The sequence below is a fragment of the Tachypleus tridentatus genome, chromosome 12 (assembly GCF_004210375.1).
Source record: "Tachypleus tridentatus isolate NWPU-2018 chromosome 12, ASM421037v1, whole genome shotgun sequence".
Classification (NCBI taxonomy): Eukaryota; Metazoa; Arthropoda; class Merostomata; order Xiphosura; family Limulidae; genus Tachypleus; species Tachypleus tridentatus.
The window spans coordinates 91,397,244-91,421,746 of NC_134836.1; the positions used below are offsets into that span (position 1 = coordinate 91,397,244).

Consider the following 24,503-nt stretch of genomic DNA (forward strand, 5'->3'; position numbering starts at 1 on the left):
GTGATAACTGATAATCTTACACTTTAAGTCTGTGATAACTGATAATCTTACACTTTAAGTCTGCAAGAATCGATAGTCGTTCATTTAATTTGATTTGTTTTGGATTTCGCGCAGAGCTACACGAGGGCTATCTGCGCTAGCCGTTTCTAATTTAGCAGTGTAAGACTAGAGGGAAGGCAGCTAGTCATCACCACCCAAAACCAAGTCTTGGGCAATTTTTTCCAATGAATAGTGGGATTGACCATGACTTTATAATGTCCCACGGCTGAAAGGGCAGCATGTATGGTGTGTTTGAAGTACATATGAAATATCTGTTATAACTAAAGTTCCCCATATATCTTTGCGGCTTCAGATTATTCAAAATATAAAAATCTTGGTGTTTAAATCGTAATCACTCTTTTATTTTTGTTGATTTTTTTTCGTTGTCTTAAAGAATTGTGAACTTTGGCTTGTATGTTACTATTATATATCATGATTACATTTCAGTAATATAAAACATTGACGTAAAAATAGACCTGGGCGTTTACTAACGTAAGTAAGACGCTAGTTTAATTTGTTTTTACCATGGGATGTCGTCAGGTGTTGTTTTGGTTTATTTAACACTAAAATTTGAAGTCAGTTATAGAACAGCTAGTAGTTTGCTTTGTACAAAATGGTAAAAAGCACTAAAATGCCTTTTAACGATAACTGAGCATTAGTTTTTCAAAAAATATAATATTGGTGAGCACTGGATGATCTCGTACAAAGAAAACTTCATTTCAAAAGTGTTATTCCACCCATTTGTATCAAGATTTTGTTAAAAGTCTACTGCTTTTTACAAAGTAAATTATATGTATAGAAAACTTGTTTTCAGCGTCGATTTGGTCATTATACGTTGAGATAATGTTTGCAAGTTATGTTTACCCCATTTCCAGTCTCAAGCTTAAGGGTGTAAAATTTTATAAATGCATGAAATGTGAATGTTATGATTGCATTTAAGATGGGTTTCTTGTTGAAATTAAAGCGATAAAGCGATTAAAGAAAACTGCGAAGCGGAAGAAGTGATAAAAATGAAATAACCTTTTATTATTATTCTTGTTGTAACCACATTCATTGTCTTTATCATTCACCGATTAACATAACTAGGTATGATTGGTCAGACTTCAACCATGAATCTCATGCGGAAAAGTAGGAGAACATTTATTATTGTCTTTAACAAGTGCACAGTGTTCCAGATGATATGAGCATGTACTGTTTGTTTTGTTTTTTGTTTTTGAATTTCGCGCAAAGCTACACGAGGGCTATCTGTGCCAGCCGTCCCTAATTTAGTACCAGACTAATTTAAAACTAGAGGGAAGCCAGCTGGTCATCATCACTTACCGCTAACTCTTGGGCTACACTTTTTACCAAGGAATAGTGGGATTGATCGTAACATTATAACGACCCCCTCGGCTAAAAGGGCGAGCATGTTTGGTATGGCCGGGATTCGAACCCGCGACCCTCGGATTACGTAGTGAAGAAAAAGAAAGAAAAAATAAAATGATTTGCACATCGCGCAAAACAACAGGAGGGCTATCTGCGCTAGCCATTCCTAACTTAGCAGTGGAAGGCTGCTAGTCATCACCACCTACCGTCAACTCTTGAGGTACTCTTTTACCAACGAATAGTGGGATGAACTATCACATTATAACGCCTCCACGGCTAAAAGGGTGAGCATGTTTGGTGCGATGGGGTTTCGAACCCGAGAGAAAAATAAATTTTGAAAACAGTACATCAAATTGATTTTATATCCAACAGATTTGAAGTTGAGTATGAATTATGAAAATGTTCGAAGATGACTGCCCCCTAGTGGATCAGCGGTATGTCTACGGACATACAACGCTAAAAACCGGGTTTCGATACACGTGGTAGGCAGAGCACAGTTGAGCTCATTGTGTAGCTTTGTGCTTAATTCAACAACAACAGTACGAAGGTGATTAAAATGTTTACGTTTAGTGTGGAAACTACTGTAGTGGATACGTAATTCAGAATTGAACAAAAAGTGACTTTTACAGTTCATTAGTTATTTCAATAAGTATAAAGTTTTAACTCATAGCATCCAGTCGTCTCAATCCGAGTGTCGCAAGCTCGAAAACCTGCACAATTAGACTTGCTTGCCCTTTCAGCCATGGGGGCGTTATAATGTCAACCTCAATCTCATTATTCTTTGGTAAAAAGTAGCCCAAGAGTTGGTGGTGAGTGGTGATGACTAGTTACCTTCCCTCTAGGAACATTTAGTGCAGATAGTCCTCGTGTAGCTTTCCGTAAAATTCAAAACAAACAAATTCATTATAAAACGTGAAATGCTTGAAATTTGTAAGCATGTTTGTAATTTAATGTATTTTACATTTTAAACACACCGTACAGATATTGTTCATTTACAAGATATTTCTGCAACATGATAGTTTCGTTAAAATACACACATACTTTATTTTTAATCGCCACTTATGAAAGTACCTTTTATAAAGTTTCGGTTTTGTAATCATTATTACGCCTATACAATAATAGCTCTGATTTTCTAATAAACAGTGAGAACAATTAAGGATTACAATACAGTTATTACAACTTCAAATATATCTTACATATGTATTGTACACGTACTTTACTCTTGTTCAGATTAGTATTTTATGAAAGTAGATGCGTAAATAAAATATATTTTGTTTGTTTTGAATTTCGCGCAAAGCTACACGAGGACTATCTGCGCAAGCCGTCCCTAATTTACCAGTGTAAGACTAGAGGGAAGGCAACTAGTTATCACCGCTCACCACTAACTCTTGGGCTACTCTTTTACCAATGAATAATAGGATTGACCGCCCTTTATGACGCCCTCACAGCTGAAGGGACGAGCAGGTTTGATGTGATGGGATTCGACTTCGCAACCTTCGGATTACGAGTCGAGTGTCTTAACCATCTGGCCATGCCGGGCCCAACATATATTTAGTCGATGTCATGACTGATTTAACTAAAAGAATTTCACTAAAAATGAGACGTATCGAATTTTATGAATTTTTCTGAAAAGGAAAAAAAAGTGGACAAAGATGTTGACATTCCCAGGAGACAGACCTGGCGCGTCGAAAAAACATTATTTCTCTATCTAAAGAAGTTCGATGTATATTTCATTAAAATTAATGCGCCGCGGATGAATAATAGGTAATCTTCTTAATGAAGAATAATAGCTTTAAAGTTAGGTAGCTAGAACTTTGCACTGCATTTGCTTTATCATATAATGTACCAACTACAGAAAAGCAGAGAAAACAAAAAGAAGGCCAGGCTTGGCCAGTAATCTGAGGGTCGCGGGTTCGAATCCCCGACACACTAAACATACTCGCTCTTTCAACCGTGTAGGCGTTATAATGTTACGATCAGTTCCACTATTCGTTGGTAAAAGAGTAACCAAAGAGTTGGCAATGAGTGGTGATGACTGTCCGCCTTCCCTTTAGTCTTGCACTGCTAAATTAAGGACGGATAGCACAGATAACCTTTGTGTAGCTTTTAGCGAAATTCAAAAACAAAATAGACAAATAGAAGTGCGTGTATTTTCTTATAGCAAAGCCACATCGGGGTATCTGCTGAGTTCACCAAGGGGAATCGAACCTTTGATTTTAGCTTTGTAAATCCGTTGAGTTACCGCTGTATCAGCGGGAGACAAATAAACAGGCACAAGATAGAGAAAAAGTAAAATTACTTGAAGAGAGACTGAAAGTTTCGATAATATTTCGATATATCTAATATTTCGATATATTTAATATTTCGATATATCTAATATTTCGATATATTTAATATTTCGATGTATCTAATATTTCGATATATTTAATATTTCGATATATCTAATATTTCGATATATATTTAATATTTCGATATATCTAATATTTCGATATATCTAATATTTCGATATATTTAATATTTCGATATATCTAATATTACGATATATTTAATATTTCGATATATTTAATATTTCGATATATCTAATATTTCGATATATCTAATATTTCGATATATTTAATATTTCGATATATCTAATATTTCGATATATTTAATATTTCGATATATTTAATATTTCGATATATCTAATATTTCGATATATTTAATATTTCGATATATCTAATATTTCGATATATTTAATATTTCGATATATCTAATATTTCGATATATCTAATATTTCGATATATTTAATATTTCGATATATCTAATATTTTGATATATCTAATATTTCGATATATTTAATATTTCGATATATCTAATATTTCGATATGTCTAATATTTCGATATATTTGCTTTTTATCTTTATTGGATGTTTTCAAAACTTTTCTTGTGTATATTTGTTTAAAGTTAACAAGGATGAATTATTTCATGCACCTACTCTATTCCATGTGTGATTGTTAAGTAAAAGACATTTCTACACACTTTTATCATCTACAATGTTCTAATGGATAATTTCAGTTGAACCAGAACTTTGTTTCTACTGAAAGGCCAGTACAAAGAAAAATAATTTTAAAGAATTACATTCAAATGCATAGAAAGTTTGCATTGGTAATTTATCTATTACCGAAGTATGATTACACTTGCTTTCATACCGCTTTCATGGTCCATTGTCGGAATATGATTACATCAACATTTATAGCGTGTTTAAGGTCCATTGTTGAAGTATGATTACAGTAACTTTCATACCGTGTTCAAAGTCTATTGTTGAAGTACGAATACAGTGACTTTTGCACCGCGTTCAAAGTTCATTGTTAAAGTAAGATTGTAGTAATTTTTATAGTATGTTCAAAGTCCATCGTTAAAGTATGATTACAGTTACTTTTATAGTACGTTCAAGGTCCATTTTATTTGTGCTAAGGTTACTCTCAAGCGAACGTTTTGTTCTATACTGTTACACTTACACCATTCTCACAACTGCATCGCTGATTTTGCTAAACATTACTTTTAGAAAAAGAAGTAAACCATTCTTCTCGCTAACTATTTTATGGCATAAAATAAATACCTACCATGATATAAGACTGATAATAGTTCGTGTAAAAGTAATGTTCACGAAATATTAAATAACATGTTTTAAAAATGTTAAAAAGCTTACTGAGATACACTGGACTGTGTTGTTCTTAACTTTATTGCCAGTCTCAATCTAAAGAAGATTAATTAACTTGAATAACGTCCTTAGTGACTGAGCAGCAAATCTTAAGGCTTATAACCCTAGAAACCAGGATGTAATAACCTTGCTGAGCACAGCGTCAACAGCCTATTGTATGGTTCCGTGCTAACTCGCAAACAAACCTGACTAACGATGCATCTATTGTGACCTGAAACGAAACCATTCATCATCTGGCTCAGAATTGGCAAAAAGTGTCACAGACACTTACAGGGGCTTCAAGCAGTGTTGCTGTTATATTAATCTAAGCCGTACACGTGTCATTTATGTATGTATTTTATAAATGTCATTTCAAAGAACATTTTGTGTTTCATCGTCTAGCCCAATTGACGAGTTTTGCTATTAAACGAAAGGCATCTTGAACAGTCTCGTGGGAAACAGAAGAAAGATCTATTTACACACCACTTCTTTTGAATCCGAAACGAACAGGCTAAGACGAACATGTGAAGTTTGCTGTGAACGTTGGTTTCCTCCAAAAGTCTTAAACATATTGGTTACTAATAGTTTACCCGCTTTTGGAGTTTAAACCAAGAATGTTAGAGTTTTCTATAACAACTTAACTTCTGGTAATGTAGAATAAAAAACGAGCACTGTATAACAACATGATGTTTTTAGGTAAAATATCATTAAAGAAAGTAGAGATGAAACGAAGGGAAGTTCACATCTGGATATTTAATTGTTTCGGTTAATTAATTCCAAATTGTAGTGTTATGAAAATTCTAGCATGATTCACATGCAAAATCAACGTAACCATCTTCTACCCTTAGTCTTAAGGAATGTCAGTGGTTTCTGTATAGCATCATTGCATCTTTTATGATAATATTTTTCTCAGTACAAAATGTCACTTGCATATGATTCTCTTACACTCTTTTTTTGGTTGAGTTTGCATATCGGGAATTGCAATTTTACTCATTCGTACAGCAGACATATAATAATAATTTGCTCAGAATTAAAAGTTTGATTAGTTGCGAATGAATCAGAACTCAAACTCATACAGTTGCACACATTCTGCTTTTTGGTATTGACAACAATGGACGGGGGATTCTGTAACTACTTCCAATCTCACTAAAAAAACAAAACAGAGGCATCAAAACTGTATATCAAGCACTCAAAGTTGAAAATGTTTTGAGGCATCAATAGTGAGTTTAAAAAAATCTGTTTTTTTTTATCTTAACAGTTAAGAAAGAACATTTAATCAGAATCTGTTGAATGGTTTATTCTTAAAACAGAAAATAAATATATGATAGAAGTACACGAATGAATGTTGTTGAGTCTTGCAATGAAACAACTGAGTCAACTGGCCAGTTGCAGTAGCTTGTGTTTTTAGATACTTTCAGGTTTTATGTCAAACATTAATCAGAAAAGTTCTTTTTCAAATACGTATGGAGTGATCGTGTCAACAAATTAGGGGGATATTAAAATAATATTTATTTTTTGTATTATAAATAAAAAAAAACATATACTAATTTAAGTCAAGTAATCATAAAAAGAATAATTTATCACCAGTACTTTCCCATATTCATGATATAAATTGTTACAAAAATGTGCTGATAATAGCATAGCGAAAGTCTCAAACAGGCTTCTAGGTTTCTCGTTAATTGATGGTGTAAGCTATGTTTTATCCACATTACTATACTACAGATAATGAAATTAATCTTCTCATGTTTAGCAAGAATAGAAGCTAATGTAGCATGTTATTATTTATTTTTACGTTTTACTTTTGCTCTAAGTTACCTAAGTTATATTGTCTAAAGAAAGAATTTAACGAAAAAGATGCAGTTCACTACTTATGAATCGTCTGAGGTAACTGTTACATAAGTCCTTACCACTTGTCTTATTACATACTCTAACAAATTAAATGGCAAAGATCAGCTAATGAGGCCCTGCATGGCCAAGCGTATTAAGGCGTGCGACTCGTAATCTGAGGGTCACGGGTTCGAATCCCCGTCACACCAAAAATGCTCGCCCTTTTAGCCGTGGGGGACATTATAATGTGACGGTCAGTCCCACTATTCGTTGGTAAAAGAGTAGCACAAGAGTTGGTGGTGGGTGGTGATGACTAGCTGCCTTCTCTCTAGTCTTACACTGTTAAATTAGAGACGGCTAGCCCAGATAACCTTCGTGTAGCTTTGCGTGAATTTCATGACAAAGCAAACAGATCAACTAATGAAATATTTATGATCCGCAACTTTAGATTGATAACTTACGAAAAAGTGGCCATTGCCATGTTCTATATTTATGATAGTAATTGTTATATATTGTTCTGCGTAGAATTTTATCACTGCGACTTTATTAGACCCTTTAGAATGTTCTTGTTTTATAAGAACTAGAATAAATACACGTGTTCCAACGCGGGATTCAAAGTTTTCCTTATTATTCACAGACGCCTCAGTGTAGCGTTAAAACTCTTTCATTATCGTTAGTTCTTCTAGAGCTTCCCCAACTGGATAACTCAATATTTAAGAACATTATCATTCCGTCTTCAGGAAGTTAATGTGACCTAAGTCAGAACACAATAGAATCTTTAAAATATCTCAAGAAGCTATCAGTTATTAACATAGTATAATACCAGTAATTATTTTGACTTGTCAGAAGAGGGCCCTGCATGGCCAAGCGTATTAAGGCGTGCGACTCGTAATCTGAGGGTCGCGGATTCGTATCCTCGTCGCGCTAAACATGTTCGCCCTTTCAGCCGTGGTGGCGTTATAATGGTACGGTCAATCCCACTATTCGTCGGTAAAAGAGTAGCCCAAGAGTTGGCGGTGGGTGGTGATGACTAGCTGCCTTCCCTCTAGTCTTACACTGCTATATTAGGGACGGCTAGCACAGATACCCCTCGAGTAGCTTTGTGCGAAATTCAAAAACAAACAAGCAAACAAAACTTCTTAAAAGATTTAAGAAACGTCGTAATAAAAAAATAACTGGTGAGTTACGGTACAACACAGTATTATCTGTATCAGAAACATAAATAAAAAACAGTTACAAATTTTTTTATTTTCTGTGGCATATCTACAAAGAATAACTGGTAAGTTAGGGTACAATACAATATTATCTTAATTACAAACATAAATAAAAAACAGTTACAAATTTTTTTATTTTCTGTGGCATATCTACAAAGAATAACTGGTAAGTTAGGGTACAATACAATATTATCTTAATTACAAACATAAATAAAAAAACAGTTACTAAATAGAATTGTTCCTTTTTCTATAAATATCTACAAAGAATAACTGCTGCCGTCTCTAATTTTGAAGGGAACTGGACGATAAAAGTCAACGTCACCTATTGGGTTACTCTTTATCAATTACCAGTGAGATTGGCCGTATTGTTATAACGCTTCCACAATTTAAATGGTAAGCATGCTCGACGAAGGGTTTTCATTGCGATTCGAGCGTCTTTACTACCGTTTAGTCTTGTACCCAGTGCAAGTTAACTGTGTAAAAAATCTGCAAAATGAATTCAGGGCATTACAACTGTTTAATTTTAAAAGAAATGGTTTCCTTCTTTTCTTAATATTTAAGAACAACACTGCACAAAATGCTACCTGTGCTGTGATCACCCCACGTATCAATCGACTTACATATTTTAGCGATGTAAGCCCTTAAGCTTACCCGTAACCAATCGTTTGACATTAAAGACAAGAGGAAAATTCTTATTTCAAGTTAACTGAATTTTTTTGATAAAGTAGTTTTCATTAATGAGCAGTATATTCTTACAGTACTGAGGGTGAGGAAAGGTTTGGAACAGCTTAATATTCTAAGTTAGGCTGTACAGATTTTGAATTAATGCTTTGGTGCACCAAACATATGAGATACCTTCTCATTTAAAGTGGCCCGGCATGGCCGAGCGCGTAAGGCGTGCGACTCGTAATCCGAGGGTCGCGGGTTCGCGCCCGCGTCGCGCTAAACATGCTCGCCCTCCCAGCCGTGGGGTGTATAATGTGACGGTCAATCCCACTATTCGTTGGTTAGAGTTGGCGGTGGGTGGTGATGACTAGCTGCCTTCCCTCTAGTCTTACACTGCTAAATTAGGGACGGCTAGCACAGATAGCCCTCGAGTAGCTTTGTGCGAAATTCCAAAACAAACAAACTCGTTTAAAGTACTTTTCTTAGTTTAATTGCAATGAACGAGCTATTTCGAAAGTACATATTCTGCTATACATGTAGTAAATGGTATGATTTACCAATAAATCCAAAAATTAATTTTTCAAATGTTTCTATTGGACTAACTAAGGAAATAAAATCAGAAAAAGTAGAAATCTCAAAGTATAAAAATGCTTTAGAAAAGAGCGAACAATATCAAATGGAGCATTGCATAAGAATTAATGAGGTTTTGGTTTGTTTGGAATTTCGCGCAAAGCTACTGGAGGGTTATCTATGCTAACCGTCCCTAATTGAGCAGTATAAGACTATAGAGAGAAGGCAGCTAGTCATCACCATCCACCGCCAACTCTTGGTCTACTCTTTTACTTACTAATAGGGGAGATGAACCGTAACCATATAACCATCCCACGGCTGAAAGGGCGAGCATGTTTAATGTGAAGGGGATTCGAACCCGCACCCCTCGGATTACGAGTCAAGTGCCTTAGCCACCTGCCTATGCCGGTCGCAGTGAAAGAAGAAATCTTCATATATAGACTTGGGTAATTGAAATCAAAGTAAATATTTCCTTTTAATTTTCTCGTTACCTTAACCTACTGGACAATTTGATCCAGATTGCAGGAGCCAATTACACTTTGATTATTTTTTTCTCCATATTTCTTACTTAGAATGTTTGATTTAAATTTTAACTGATCTACTGAAATGATTTCACGTTTGTTAATAAACTGAATTTAACAGTATTTACTTCTCTTTTCTTTGCGAACTCAATTAAATTTTTATTTACTACGTCTTTAGATAACTGAACCAAATTAACTTTATACGATGCTTTTTCTCTTGTAGCTATCATCTAATTGGATTGCCTTCATCTGTGTAAATATAGTGGGGATATTTGTCCATATCTTGATGGAGCATGCGCAGAGAAAAGCTTTCTTGGACACACGGAACTGCATCAATGCAAGACTTGAGATGGAAGACGAAAATGAAAAATTGGTACGTGGAAGAAACTTATTAAATAATCGAATAATATTCGTAATCCCAACAGAACCAAATTTATAAATAATATAACTCTACACTTAATAACTATTGAACATACATTTAATAAAATGTAAAAAAAAATTAACACCTGAATTTATTTCCAAAATTTAACATATCATTAAATATGTGAACTTTAAAACATACAGTTCTGAGAACTTGCGATTGCTTTGGAACATATTATATGTACTATTTTTTATGAAAACAAGAAAAATAAATTTTTGGGGCTCGTGTAAACCCACGTTTTGTGTTTCTTTTTTCTTAGTGACTTTTTCTTTTAACTGTGTGATAATATTAGCTGTTGATCGCAGATGGAGGTTTCTTGCACAGGTATATCTGTTTAAATATTGAATGTCAGACAAAGAAATATAAAGCAGCTAATTCTGGTATATCCATGTTATAATAAAATGGTTGTGGAAATAATTACGTACAACTGAGCTGTACAATCAAACGTTTTGACAAAGTTTCATATCGAATATAAAGCGACCGATATCTACAAACACGGCGGTTATAAATCGCCAATTGATTGGTTTTGGACTTAATATGGACTTTAGAACAGAAACGCGTAGTCTTAACTTTTATGTTCAGCAAAAATGGATGCAACACCATTTGCAATTTAATATGGTTGATTCAGCGTTTCTTCTCCTTATCAATGAATGATGTTAGAACAGATTTTCTCGTGGAGCTTTAATAGCGCATCTGTTTGCTAGACATGACATTGGCATAGTGTCGAACCCTGTTATGTGACATTTCGAGGGTGCACTCAAACCTAACTTATTTCTAATGTAGAATAATATCTCATGACATGCTGCCACAACTGTTATAGACTACACTGTTTATAAGTATCGAGAAATGTGAGCTCCCCGCTAGTACAGCGGTATGTCTACGGACTTACAACGCTAAAATCAGGCGTTCGATTTCCCTCGGTGGGCTCAGCAGATAGCCCAATGTGGCTTTGCTATAAATAACACACACACGATCGAGAAATGTTCATTAAGAGGCCTTTGTCTAAGCCTCTTAAACTTTCTTATGAGTTAGATAACTGAATAAATAACATCAGAAACATATTTGTTGAATTAATTTAGATTAAGACATCATCTTCCATAATAACACCCACCAAATGGTCAGATTTCCTCAGAGTTTTACAATGACAGAATATTGCTAATAATTATGGAGTAGCTCTTACCTGAGACGTATTTAGATGAACTACTCTAGTTGGAATTTGTAGTTTTTACAAATTATATCTATATAGATGTAATAGTATTGTCTTTTGTCCACCCATGTAACCACTTCACAGGGTAAGGTCGTATCTTCACTTAAACTGGTATGAAGGTTTATTGGGTCCATGAAGAGGTGAATACTTTTCCACTTTTGTAATTTTTCATTTGGCGGTTTTTTTGGACGTTTTTCTATAAATTCATTTATTTTAAACAAGGGGAAAATGCAGAAAAAGTAGAAATCTCTAAATATAAAAATGCTTTAGAAACGTCAAATATTTTATAATTTCTGTTTCTTTTTTCTAACTGACCAAACACCTGGTCGTGACTTTTGTTATGTTCAGCAGAAATAGATGTAATTTCTTTGCTTTTCAATATAAAAGATTCAGCGTTTCTTCTCTTTATTAAAGAACGATGAGTTCGTGAGGTCATAAATGTATAATAAAAAGCATCTATTACATCACACAACAATTGTTTGAAAAGTTTTTGCTGAATGTGACAGGTACCTGGTGGGTATGCACAAATATAGTTTTGGTTTTGCTTTATCACGTAGGAACTCTGAGAAATAGACAGTTAACTGTTTACTGGCAATAACGTATTTAATTGCGTTTATGTTTCTAACACGCTATTAAGTTCAACATAATTAAAAGTGTTTTGCTCCTGATTTTCGTTTGTATTCAATGTCCGGTGCATCACGTTGCAGTGTCCAACAGTAGTCAGCAAGCATTGAAGGGTTCCAGTTGTTTTGATATCGTTTTGCCATTGTAGCAATATCCTGGCGAAACCTTTCATCGTGTTCGTCATTGACAGCAGTGAGATTTGCAGGGAAGAAGTCCAAGTGTGAGTGGAGGAGATGAATTTTGAGTGACATGTTGCACTTCATTGTTTTGTATGCTTTGAGAAGTTTGTCTACCAGCTGAATGTAATTTAGGGCTTTGTAATTGCCAAGAAAATTGTCAACAACGTCTTTGAAGGCTTTTCAGGCAATCTTTTCCGGCCCAACTAACTGGTGATCGATCCGCTTGTCACTCATAACATATCTGATCTGATAGCCAACAAAAATACCCTCTTTGATCTTGGCCTCAGTTATTCTTGGAAACATTCGTCTTAAATAACGAAAACCTTCGCCTTTTTTGTTCATTGCTTTCACAAAATTCTTCATAAGTCCCAATTTTATGTGAAGAGGAGGCAAAAAAATTTTTGCCGGGTCGACAAGCGATTCATGCGCCACATTTTTCTGTCCTGGAACTAACTTTTTACGGAGTGGCCAGCTCTGTCTAGAATAATGTGACTCTTTGGCACGACTGTTTCATTCACAGATGAAACAACAGTACTTTGTATAGCCAAGCTGCAGTCCCAGTAACAGAGCAATGACTTTTAGATCTCCACAGATATTCCCAGTTGTACTTGCTGTACTGGATGTGTTTCAGCAACATTTCCATGTTCTCGTAAGTTTCTTTCATGTGTGCTGCATAGCCAACAAGTATTGAAGGGTAAACGTTGTTATTGTGTAACAGAACAGCTTTGAAGCTTAACATTGATGAATCAATAAAGAGACGCCACTCTTGCGGGTCATGGTCACAATCCAAAGCAGAAAACAATCCTTCAATGCTTTTGACAGACCCAAATCTCTGACCAGATCGTTTAATTCTGACTGTGTTATGAGATGTGGATCGCCTGAGGAGCACGGTTCAAAATCCGGATCAATGTCACTGCCAGTTCCCTGCATTGCAGTTTCTGGTGGTTTCGGAATTTGAAGACTGTCGTCATGTGGCACGGGTCTTATTGCTGAAGGCAGATTAGGGTATTGAATTGACTTCTTGTTTTTGGCAGAGAAACCAGACACATTACATCACAGAACAGCTTTCAACCTGGCCTGATTTCATGCCTGAACATGCTCAGACTGCACAAAACATTGTTCATCTGTCTCTTACAGAAACGAAAAGTTTTGGACACAAATATAAAAAAAAACATGACAAAACTGAAGATTTTGATTAAACGATACGTGATGAGCAAATTTAGATGTTATTTTCGTGATCAGCAGCCAAAAATATATAAAGAACAACCAACAGTGTTCAAGAAGCCAAAACTTTTTTGTGCAATGTTATTACAACCGGAAATAAGGAAGAAAAGTAATGTATCTTAAAATTATAAGTCTCATTCTAATACCAGAATATCTGTTTCAGTAAAACAATATCAAATAGGAAGATTATGCATTAGGACTCTTCGCTTCCTCTTGATGAATATTCACCAAATTTAGTATGAAGTTTTGATGGGTCCAAGCATAAATACAAACAAATTTGCATTTTTTTTTTTTTTTACAATTGCATGAAAGGAAGCAACTTATCATGTCCTAAGATAACTTTTCATTAACCATGAATGTACATAACTTCCATCCAACGGATGGCCGCTCCGAATAGTTTAACAATATTTATTACTGTATTTAGGGAGAATCTTTTTCTTTTTTGATGTAGAAGATAAAAACTATCTTTGTTTAGAAAAAGGCTATCTTTATTTTAAATGTTTAAGTTACTTTAAATTTATGCAATACAAACTGAACTATGTGAGGTTTGATAAAAAATTCATGCATATGATTTAATTTCAGGAACGTCTTCTACTGAGTGTTCTTCCTCAGCACGTGGCCATGGAGATGAAAGAAGATATTGTTAGTCCCCGTGAAGGCCAGTTCCATAAAATCTATATTCAAAGACACGAAAATGTCAGGTTTGTATATTATGAAATTAAATAAAACAACCTGATATCAAGGTATAGAAATATCGTTATCATGCAAAGCACCACCAGGGTGATAGATTTTCGGTTTAAAAAAATCTGGTTTCAAAGGTTTGTTTTGAATTTCGCGCAAAACTACATTGAGGCTATCTGCGCTAGCCGTTCCTAATTTAAAAGTGTAAGATTAGAGGGAAAGCAGCTAGTCATCACCACCCATCGCCAACTTTTGGGCCACTCTTTTACCAACGAATAGTGGGATTGACCGTCACACTATAACTACCTCACGGCTGAAAGAGCGAGCATGTTTGGTGTGACGGGGATTCGAATCCGTGACCCTTGGATTACGATCCGAGTGTCTTAACCACCTGGCCATGCCGAGCCGCTTTCAAAGGAAGAGAATGTGATATTACAGAGAATCTTATAAAACTTTGATTTGAATTTCGTAAAAGCTACTCCAGAGCTATCTGTTCTGTGAACGTCACCAGTCGCGAACTTTTAGCAATAAGTAGTAGAATTAATCGTAACGTCATAACTCCCACACGGCTGGAAGGGAAAACATGTTTGGTGATGGGCATTCAAACCCAAAGATTGCGATTCGAGTGCACTATCAAACTGTAGAAGTGTCATGATTCTATAATATATTTACGATAGTAAAAGTGGCACTCTCGACACCAAGTGGGCCGGTTAAATCTCGCCCTTTTAGCCGTGAGGGGCGTTATAATTTGCGGCCAATCCCAATATTCGTTTGTAAAAAAGTAGCCCAATAGTTGGCGGTGGGTGGTGATGACTAACTAGTCTTACACTGCTAAATTAGGGACGGCTAGCGCAGATAGCCCTCGTGTAGCTTTGCGCGAAATTTAAAACAAAACAAACTCTTAAGAATAAATTAAACAACACAACAGAAAACAGCTGAACAAATTGTAGCAAAGCACAAATAAATTATGTCTCTTCAGAACACAAGTTATGATGTATTAAAGTTGTTTTTTTTATTATTTTCTCTAAATTAGCGGCCACTTTTCAATGTAACAATTTTATGACAACACATAATAGAGAAGATACGTGTGTGTGTTTCCTTATAGTAAAGGCCCATCGGGCTATCTGTTGAGCCCACCGCATGGAATCGAACCCCTGATTTTCGCGTTAAATCCGTAGACATACCGCTGTACTAGCGGGGGGCAGAGAAGATACATAAAGCCGAATTAATGTTAGATGAACTGTAACATACAAATACGATTCAAATCAATGTTTTCATATAAAATATAAACAAGGGCTCGGACTGACGCTCTTGTAGATATCTGTATTTCGAAACCGATAAACTAGTGTTGAATTCTTGCGATGCTACTTTAATTTATGGATATGGTAGTATAGGAGCGCTTGGAATGGCCAAGTGGTTAGGACGTTTGATTCCTAATATAAAGATTCCGGGTTCGAATCCCCTCCCACCAAACAGCCTAATCTTTTCAGCCCTGGGAGAGTTATAATGTAACGATCCATTCCACTATTCGTTGGTAAAAGAGTAGTCCAAGAGTTGGCGTTGGGTGGTAATGACTAACTGCATTTCCTTTAGTCTTTCACTGCTAAATTAGGAACGGGCTGGCGCAGATAACCCCCGTGTAGTTTTTCACACATTTCAAACAAGCGTTAGTGTGGGTAGTATGATGCAGCTGTCTGGTTACCTTCCCTCTCGTGGGTTTCTATAAACTGTGGACAGTGACAAATAGTCTCAGTAGCTTTGAAATAAACGCAAAATATAAGCTTAGATACAGATGTCAGCACACAACATCTTGAAGTCTGAAGTTGTGTGTTTAAATGAAATATGAAACTTACTACCTTTTAAAGAGAAGTCCGTACCTTTACGTGAAATTGTATACATACGACTGTGTGGTTTTGAAGTTTTTCTCGTTAATTATAATTTTTCACTTCTTTGAAAAACCTAATTAATTTCCAAAAGTTGACATTCGCTGATAATAAAGATTTATCATCAATCCATCATGAAGAAAATATCTCCAGAATCTTTTGTAACCCTTAGGTAATAATCAAGATATTTCTTGCTTTAAAATCTTGATTATTTGGGTGATAATTGTTTTCAGAATATAGTTGTGTTCACAACATAAAAGCGTTTCATAAAACAACAGCTCCAGCGTGAAGAAATATTTTAATATATAATATTTGTTGAAATTATAAAGTTCGACTCTCCTATATTGCGAACTGTAATACATTGTTTTCTGCATGTAAAAAGCTATGTACGCAGCGAAAGCTCAACATTCACTTCTGAAATGAAAAGACGATAGACATGGATAATGCTAAAGCCATATTTTAAATTCGCAAACAAGATATTCTACATCAAACTGTTATGAATTACTTATATTATCATTCATATTTCAAAATGTGACGTAACGTAAACAATACAAATAAAGATTTACTATATTTTATTGTTGAACGTCTAATATTAACATGACCGAAATGCTCAACAATTACTTTCGCGGTGGGCTGTATACATAAATCAGAGCTTAGGCTCTTGAGTAAAACCAACCATGCAAGACAGTTAACCTGTTTAAAGTCCATGAAATAATTTAAATTGATAAATTAATTTAAACGTTTCCCGTCACCGAGGACGGGTACTTGTTTCTAAATTATGTAACTGTTAGAATTATTTTTGTAACTTAGATATATTCAACTATTGCGATAATATTGTTTTTAGAATCGTTGTTTTGAGCAGATATGGTTCATTTTGTAATACCTTTTGCACAGTTACAGGTTTATCCAAACGTTATACAATACATAAAAAATATTTGTTACAATTATCATATGCATCAAATGATAATTCTTGTCAGTATTCTCTCGACAATCGACTATGTTACACATTATCATAATATTTGTTAGTATTAACATGTTAAACAAATATTCACATTATAATGGTCCCTCGCTTGGACAGAAGTAAGTCTACGGATTTACAACGCTAAAATCAAGGGTTCGATTTCCTTCAGTGGACTCAGCAGATAGCCTGATGTAGCTTTCTTATATAAAACACACATTATAATAATATCTGTTACGTCAGTGAAGTGTCATTCACACTTGTCAATATAATGTCGTTCATTATTACGTCAATCAAATATACATAAATTCGATAACGTAAATTTTCAATAAATTTTGCAATGACAAATGTGAATTAAATGTAACAGATAACCACAAACAGCAACGTTTCAGCGAAACGTCTGACTTAATATGTTACTGTCCCATGTATGTATTATTTTACACATTAGAGATGGACGTTTTTGTATTTAATACGTGGTTACATTTCACAGGCTTCATTCGTCTAACTAGTCAGTCTTCATGCTGTGTCGATCGATAAGAAACTCAACTCATCTTATGTATTGAATTTTAAATTGAAATTGGCGTATGTTGCTTTTGAGACAACATAACCAAATAATGCTAATGGCGTTTTGTTTAATAATACGGTGTAAAGTATGCCTGCTCATTTTCATAATGCTACAACGTTTACTTTGTTTATCGCCTAGATATTTATAATCTTTTAAGGTATAACATACACTTCGTTCATAAAATTAATATTAATTTTCATGATATTAAACTTACTGCTTAGAACAAAACTAAAATTTAACCTGGCGTCGAAATGACTATAGATCGTTAGATATAATTTTTAACGTTCCTACTTGCAAAGGCTTTTTAATTGTTTCTACAGTTGGGAATCCTCTCGAATAACAATATTTCTTTCAAATTCCTGATAGTCAATATTCATCTCGCTGTGTCAGAAAAGTACCTAATTAGCTACATTTTAAACCCTAGATAACAGTTTTCAAGTGACTGAAGAATAATTATTGTAATATGCTTCAGAGTTTAATTTATATCTAAAGATCTATTAACCTTAATACCGAATAGTAATGAAGTACTTTAATGTGAAAACACTTTGTTCTAGTCAAATGTTACGTGATAATTTTTATATCTTGATTGGTTAACTTCGTTAAGTTAGACACAACATGTTTATGTTGTCACTATTAGTGAAATATTGCGTATTTTATTTGCAGTTCAAGAGTTACGAAAATTAAGCAAAAGCAAATGAATTGCGTTCCTTTACTATCATTTGAATAATACGACGGATTCCCTGTTCTTGCAAACATTTTATATAGAGGATCGCACAAGTGTATATTTGATTGACATGATAATGTTGAGAGCTGGTATATTAATGTGAACGACTTGATTTACATGGTAATGTTGACAAACATTACCATCATGTGAATAACACTTGATTGACATGATAGTATCGACAAACACTACCATCATGTGAATGATACTTCATTGACATGATAATATTGACAAACACTATTATAATGTAAACGACACTTTGTTGACTGGATGGTGTTGACAAACATTATCATAATAATGTGAAAAACACTTGCTTTTGCTTTTCAATTCAGAGCTGCTTTAGCAAATTCTATTAGCGCGGATAAACAGAAGTTTTGTTTTAATAAAACTTATAGGATCCTAGATGCCATTAAGAAAACCTGTTTACAAGGTTACATTAATTGGTCTTTGTTTGAAATGAACTGCATAAACTTTCGTAATGACTTGTGTTACTGGTTTAAAATCATTCTTCAACAGAGTATAATCGAAAAATCCATTTCTCATAGCCCTGCCCTCTTAAAGTCATCACAATAGGATATATTAGAAATCTTTCAAAAACATTATACAACTATCTGGTAATAAAACTGCATCAATAACCCGTATTTTCTGAATTTTTATCCAAAAAAATTATATTTTGTAGGCTCTCCAGTTAAAATTTTCCAGCATCATTAACAAAATTATTTATATATACATACACTTTTATGTTGCTTAAGGAAATACAGTGCTAATAATATAACGTGCTGTCATATATAATTTTGTTTAGGTGAAACATTCGAAATATGTGCTAATGACTACATCAATTTAGCGACGTAAACATGAAATACATTCAGCTTATAATACTGTTAGCAGTTTTATAAGGATACTGAAAGTATTCTAGAATGATAATATTCTGTATTTCTATTGATAGTATCAAAGCTATTACGTAAACTAGAAATATCTTTGAAATAATTAAAATGTGAACAGTTTTGATAGTTAAAAATTAAAATGTTTAAGGTGTTATTAGCAAAACATTCAGGTATCTGCTAAATATCTCAAAGTTTTCTGACATTGGGAAGCTTATATCATTACACCGTTTCAAAATTTATCCACAAATGCTTTCACAAATATAAACACAAACGTATGCTGCACAAAAAAAAAACGTTAAAAGGTTTCTTTAAAAATTAGAAAACAAGATAATTTTATTTTGAATCTATCGACCATCAGGAGTCACGTGTTGCGAATAATTTCAGTGTGAGGTTTTAACTCTAGAGAAATAAATAAAATATTTAAGTGAAAGACAAGCTGAACTTAAACCAATTATTTTTTAAGATATCCGTGTAATGCATTTGAAGAGGCCACTAAGGAGTTTTGTCATGAAACTAAAGGTCCTTTTCTAGCTTTAATATAATATATTTATATCTATTTCCTATGGATCATTCGATCACACTTTACAAATATAACAACTGAGTTTAAAATATTCCTTTACGATAAGAAAAATTACGCTCTATGCATAGCAGTGCAGTAAAGTTAATTCGGGTGTATGTTTGTTCATAGCCTATCTGGTGAATCCGCCGAGAGAAATCGAACTCCTGATTTTAGCCTTGTAAATCCGTAGACTTACCACTGTACTAGCAGGGAACGAAACTTACTACCAGTTTAAACCTTTTACAAGTTTCATCTTTTTTGTGCATACATATTTATATATAAATATACACACACATAAGAATGTGTTCTTTGATAACTGTGCAAATTACAAAAGCATGAAGAAATATATGAATACCTAGAGTGTTAAAATTAAGCAAGGACCAGTATAAAAAGTTTTATAAATTTTATCGAATGAAATGTGCTTGATATGGGATTATATACGCTAATTATTTTATTGTTCGATAACCTTGTGTTTGTGTTTTGCTGTAAATGTATAAATACAATAAGCACTATTTCATGAACAATGAGTTTAAGGTGTTTTACCAATACAAGTAATTAGTTTTTGTAGCACATTCAACTAAAATGTAACCCATTATATACTGTAAGTTTCTACTCTCAGTAGCTCATCCACGACGCCAAATATTGGAATTCCATAGAGTAGTGAGCACAAGTATGCTGGATGTGAAATACCTTTCTGTAGCGGCTGCGTTCATTATCAGATAATAAAGTCAAATGCAGTAATGCTAATAAAAATAATTTTTAGTTTTTTTTTCTTCGTTATTTACATTCCGTAGTCAATATTTTACTGCATATTGATTATTGGTGATCTGTTTGCATTCAGACATTCTTAATGCTATATAAAAGTATACTATGTCCTTTTAATTAAGTATATTGTTTTCTTATAGTTCACCTGGTGGGAGAGTAGTAAATTATCGGGTTTTGAATGTGAAAATCAGAAGCTAGATTCCCCTCTGTTGGCATAGTAGATAATCTGATATAACTTTGCTATATATATAATAAAACACACACTTTTCAAAAACAAAACTGGTGACACTTTCACTCTTAACGTTACGTGTTATCACAAACCAGATTAAAAACCAAAACTGGAGTCTACAAAACATGTCAGAGTTTGTATTATTATCATTTGTGAAACAGTTATTAATGCTTGTAAATCAAATGTCAGTGTAAATTTAGTGTGGATATTTAAAACAGTCTATAGAGGTATCCATTAGTTTCGGAATGATTGTAGTTGATCATGGTATCTTTGGAGAGTCATATAACTAGTTGTCATTAGAGACAAGGCTAGGGAAGACTGGCACCAAAGCATATAATGGAAATGGTAAAAGCCTCAAGCACTTTTCCTTACTTTTTTAGTGATTCTTTTTCTAGAATGTTACACGTGCCGTGCAAAATATTGCGTCATCCTGCAAACTGTTCCAAATATATCTACTGCCTTTATAACTGTATTTGATGACACTTCAAACGTGAGGAAAGGTCGGATATTAAAAAACTTAACTTATTTAATGAAAGTAGAAAATAATGAGAGTTTTGTTTCCATTGTTAGTTAATTAAGGCATAACATTTGGCACAATGCATTATCAAGAAATCATAATTTCGATAAAGTGCGAAGTTTGAAAATTAAGCTTGCAACATTGCACATGGTTGATCGTCCACTGAGGTTGTTGGTTGTTATATTTTACAAATATCTTCTCTTGGGTCACCTGAGCTAGCCGTTCCTCTAAAGCGATAGACTAGAGGGCTATTTTAGTCGAATACAATGCACCCACCGACTCAAACTGCGAGACAAGAGCCACGGATCTACAGTTTAGCACATTAGCCACTGAGCCGTGCTATCCGTCTGTAAAGATATCTGGATGATTATTGATTGAAATATCGTTTTCATAGAATACTTACAATATTTGTGTTGTCTTATTATTAATGTTTCTGTAATTTAGAAGTATTAGCTTTTAAATGTATCTATCCTGAGAGAAAATAGTCGGCTACTAGAAAAAGCTATGGATAAAATATGTTTGAAAGTAATAAAAATTAAATATATCTTACATTCAGGGTTTTGAAGGTTTGGGCTATAATATATTAGAACATATAAGATTACATTTGCTGTTTGCCCATATTCGGTTTGTTTATTCGAAGTTAAGCATAATGCTACACAACCTGCGCTCTTTCTACTACGGGTATCGAAACCCGGTTTCCAGCGTTGTAAGTCCGCAAACATACCGCTGTGTCACTGGAGGAGGGAAAATCCATATTGAGAATCGAGAAAATCTGCGCATATAACATTATCGGACTGACAAGTTCAACCGAATAGCTTTGAACAGTGTAATAATGAAATGTTCGAGCGTTTAAGGTAGATGTCTACTTACACCAATAGGAATGTTTTGAACACAAAGCAGGCTGCACATACAATATTAAAAGTAGCACGTTTTCTCGTTTAAGTTTGTCTTTTCTTTTGTTTTTCAAAGTGCATTGAAAATTCTTTGCCATGATACGTCTAAAAATTCTCTTGTCAAGAAAGGCGTTAATGATATTTCAGACACTGCACATTGTTCAACCTTTTTGTAATGCATCTAGCGTAGGATGTGATTTTTACTTGAGCAGTCTCTGTACAGTTTCTCAGCTTCGCTTCTTCAGTGACATACCCAAGAGCCAAGTCCCACGCATAGCCTTGTTTAGTAGTTCCTTTAGTCAATGCAAAATAGAAGACATGAGCATGCCTTTTAGGCATATATTTGACAGACGTAACATAAATAAACAAAGGTGTTAACATCATTGAAACTACGTCCGTTGGGACGAACGGCCTAACATAATAGTTTTATAGATGTTACCTAAAGCAGTGGGACACGAGGGAATACTGTCTGTTCAAAGCTGCTATAGGAACTTAAGTACAGAACACTTGAGGAATCCGTTGTCATCTGTTCGAATAACAAGGCAGCAGAAAACGAACAAAAAAAATCAAGAGCGGAGCATGGTGACAAAATAACTATATCCTATGTCATTAAGTTCTATTGTTTATACAATATTCAACTCAATTAATGACACTGAACACTTGTCTTTACTTGTTTTCATGTTGCTGGCAACATACTTTGCTTTGTACAATGAAGTTTTTCCCCTTGCATTCAACTAATATACTTTATTACTTCAACCTAAAAGACACCAAAAACTACTGCCTTTAGTTTCTGTCTCATGTCAGAGTAAAACTAACCTAAAATTATACTTTGCGAAGCTTTTCTTTTATATAGTATTATATTGCGATAATAACTAAAATTAAACCATCATTTATTAGCTAAAGTTTAATAATACTTGCTTAATACAACCAAGCTAATTAAATGGAGTGTTTTATGACACAAATTAGTCCTAACTTAATACCTTACCATCCGTGTCTATAAAGTAACAATAACTATTATATTACTTATTCTGAGGAGAGAAAATCTACTATATACTTTAAATAAAAATCCAGAGATACATCGTTTGAGTGAATTGTTTGTTTTTATTTTTGTTCAACTTAATTAGAACGTTTCGGCCACTCGCGCAACCATCATCAGGTAGTTGCCATCTATTGCATACTCTGTTTTACACAACAAATGAAAAAAATTTGAAATAAACAATCTACTGAAAAGGTGTATCTTTGGACTTCTGTTTAACTATTATATCATTTATCTGTCGTTATTTGTATATAATGTTCATTTAGCAAAACAGCACATATTATCTTGTCTCTTCTCTGTTACATTTTTGGTCAAACAGTAACAACAAGGTCTATCTATTTCTTAGTCACACAGTAATAACAAGGTTTGCACATTTCTTAGTCTCACAGTAGTAACAAGGTTTGCACATATCTTAGTCACACGGTAATAACTAGGTTTGTACATTAGTCACACAGTAATAACAAGGTTTGCACATATCTTAGTCTCACAGTAATAACAAGGTTTGCACATATCTTAGTCTCACAGTAATAAGAAGGTTTGTACATTTCTTAGTCACACAATGATAACGAGGTTTGTACATTTCTTAGTCACACAATGATAACGAGGTTTGTACATTTCTTAGTCACACAGTAATAACAAGGTTTGCACATTTCTTAGTCTCACAGTAATAACAAAGTTTGCACATATATTAGTCTCACAGTAATAACGAGGTTTGTCTAATTCTTTTGATTTCTTTCTTATTTTATTTTATTTTGTTGTTTATCCATTCAATAAGTATCTCACAGAATTCAATTTACTCTTCGAACAACCATTATTTATAGGTTTTCAATACATTTAGAATTCATCAACTTAATATAATTTTATTTTATGCATTTTCACTTATTCATTCCCTTTCGGCTAGGTGTTTAAGGTACTGGACTTGTAGTCCAAGGGTCGAGAGTTCGAATCCCCGTCACACAAAAAAATGCTCTTCCTTTTAGCCGTAAGGGCGATATAATCTGACGGCCAATCCTATAAGTTGTTAGTAAAAGAGTAGTCCAAGAGTTGACGGTGGGTGGTGGAGACTAGCTGCATTCCCTCTAGTCTTACACCGCTAAATTAGGGACAGTTAGTGCAGATAGCCCTCGTATTGCTTTGCGTAAAATTCAAAACCAATCATTCCCTTTCGAATTCGCTAAATTAATATGACTTCATGCGGTATGTTCGAAATTAGTTTGTTTCGCGTGTAACCGTTTTGTCTTTCATCATTGTCCTATAGTTTCATTTTGACTTTATT

The 24,503-nt window shown here is 34.1% G+C and overlaps 1 pseudogene across 1 annotated transcript in view; it reads left to right on the forward strand.

Annotated features, from left to right (window-relative positions):
• The window catches only part of LOC143235692 (adenylate cyclase type 1-like), a 130,618-nt pseudogene that overhangs the window by 44,004 nt on the left and 62,111 nt on the right, over nt 1-24,503 (forward strand). Inside the window, exons 3-4 of the transcript XR_013019354.1 lie at nt 10,105-10,254; nt 14,119-14,237. The product of XR_013019354.1 is annotated as an adenylate cyclase type 1-like (transcript). The remainder of the gene's footprint in view (nt 1-10,104; nt 10,255-14,118; nt 14,238-24,503) is intronic.